The following is a 2,441-nucleotide window of genomic DNA, read 5'->3' on the forward strand; positions in this document are numbered from 1 at the left end:
TCTGAGACCTTTGAAAAGGTCTATTTTATATTTTTACTTTTAGTTTATTTTTTGTTTTTGCTTTTTTGTTAGTTAGTTAGTTAGTTAGTTAGTTAGTTAGTTAGTTAGTTTGTTTGTTTGTTTGTTCATATGTAATTTCTCCTGTCATTGAGGCTGGCCAGACACTACCTATGTAGCTGAAGTAGCCTGTATCTTTCAAGGACTAGAATTACAAGCATACATTCTGGGCTCCTGGTTTTATTCCCGATTGCACTTAAAAGAGGTGCAATGGTAAGGTTCCCCTTTTATATTTAGGTTTAGTGTTCTACTTTTTTATTGATCCTCCTTTTCCTCTCCTAGATTCCTTGGAGATGTTTCATTTTACTATCAAAGATGCAAGAAAACACCCTCTTTTTCCAGGTTGAAATTATATTGACAGTCTATCTTCTCTTTACTCAAGTAATTCTTGATTTTTTCTGGAGACAAGAAAAACCAATTTCTGAATACTACTTGTGCATAGTCACAGTTTTATATTTCAATGCCTTAAAATAATTTTGATTGTAATCACATAGTCAGATTCTAATGACTAAATTAATAGAGCAAATTAACCAACCATTAAATTAATATCTGTAGCCCAAACTCTCCTCCTGAAACGAGACTTATATACTGATAATCTCAATGTCTCTTCTGTGATTTCCAAAGGAACCTTACAACCCAGTATACAGAGTCTCTCTCTCTCTCTCTCTCTCTCTCTCTCTCTCTCTCTCTCTCTCTCTCTCTCTCTCTCCCTCTCTCTCCCTCCCTCCCTCCCTCCATCCCTTTCTACAAGCTGGTTTAATCATCAACCATTTCCATTTCAGTTGTTTAAAAACCCAAAGTCTTTCTAAGTATCAGTATTTCTTGAAGGAATACTAAAACATAAAATGATTGTTATTAAATATACAATGGATAACAAAATAACTTAACTTTAATCTGTTTTCACAAATCTGTTAAATGAAAGCATACCCAAAATTAGAGGTTCCTATTCTTGCTAAATATATATAAGGCAATGATGGTGGTCAGGACTATAACATAATTTATAATTACAAAAATTTTATATTAGTGTATCATTACAATATCTTTGAAAGCTGCAATATCATAATTATTATAAAATTATAATGAAGGGAAAACAGATTAATGCATAGGATCATCTGAATTAAAGTCATCAAATAATCATTGTATTAAAATGGTTCTTGAAAAATATATTGATGCCAATGTTCCAGTTCTTTTTAGTATTTTACTGAACTCATAAAATGGAATTTACTCTCAAATGAATTGAATTTGTGTAAGCATATGAACTTTATAACATTTAACTCTTTATTACTCTGCATTATTATTCATTATTTTTGATTGCTTTATTATATAGCTTTATCTTTTTGTAATATCATACAAAGACTGAAGATCATTTAAACATGATAGTGTTTTGTTTTGTTTTGTTTTTAGCTTATATGTATTGATGGATTTGAGTCCATCATGGTAAGGAGGAATATCAGAAAGCAATATGCATGGCAGTCAAAGGAAAAAGTTGAGAAATCACTTTTTATTTTAAAAAACATATTTTATTATCATTTATTAATTAAACAAAATAATGAATTTGTTATGGAATTTTTATAAATGTATATAATGTAATTCAATTATATTGAAATTCTATATAGCCTTTTTTGCCCCCACGTCTCTGAGCTTCTTCCTTTTTTCAAATAGTTTCCCTTCTGCCTTCATGTTCTTCCCAAAACAATACAACAGTCCACATATATGGAATGCTTTACAAATTCCTATCTTCCTTCCCTAGGGGCCATGATAAACTTCTCTGTATCGTTCCAATTTTAGTATATGAGCTTCCAAAACAATCATGAGAGATCACATCTTTAAGCATAAGCATGTAGAAATATCAAAGTGGAAGAGAGGTGAGGCTATGAAATGTTAATGCTCACCTACACTGATGTACTTCTTACACAAAGGCTACACATCATAAAAATTCCATACATAACATCACCTTGGGACCAAGAGTGAAAACCCTGAGTCTATAGAGAACAATTTTTGTTAAACCACAACAATTATAAAACATAACATCTTTATTTTTTGTTTTGTTTTGTTTTGTTCTGGGTGTTTGTTTGTTTGTTTGTTTCGAAACAGAGTTTCTCTGTGTAGCCCAGGCTGTCCTGGAAGTCACTCTGTAGACCAGGCTGGCCTCGAACTCAGAAAACTACCTGCCTCTGCCTCCCAAGGGTTGGGATTAAAGGTGTGTGCCACCACTGCCTGGCTAATACCTTTATTCTTAATGAAGAAGTCCATATCATTTACTCATAGACAGTTCTTATTTGCTATCCTGCCTCGCTTTTCAAGGATTTTGCCGTTATGGAGCAGTTAGTATGTTTGGGTAAATTAAAGACCATTTGACTTTAGAATATAGAGGCATGATTTAG

General features: G+C 32.2%; 1 non-coding gene across 1 annotated transcript; it reads right to left on the reverse strand.

Annotated features, from left to right (window-relative positions):
* Positions 1 to 1,764: 1,764 nt before the first annotated feature.
* On the reverse strand, positions 1,765 to 1,867 carry LOC115031152. Its single transcript, XR_003836777.1, has one exon. It is a non-coding gene; the product is annotated as a U6 spliceosomal RNA (small nuclear RNA).
* Positions 1,868 to 2,441: the final 574 nt, after the last annotated feature.

The sequence above is a fragment of the Mus caroli genome, chromosome 5, assembly GCF_900094665.2.
Source record: "Mus caroli chromosome 5, CAROLI_EIJ_v1.1, whole genome shotgun sequence".
Lineage (NCBI taxonomy): Eukaryota > Metazoa > Chordata > Mammalia > Rodentia > Muridae > Mus > Mus caroli.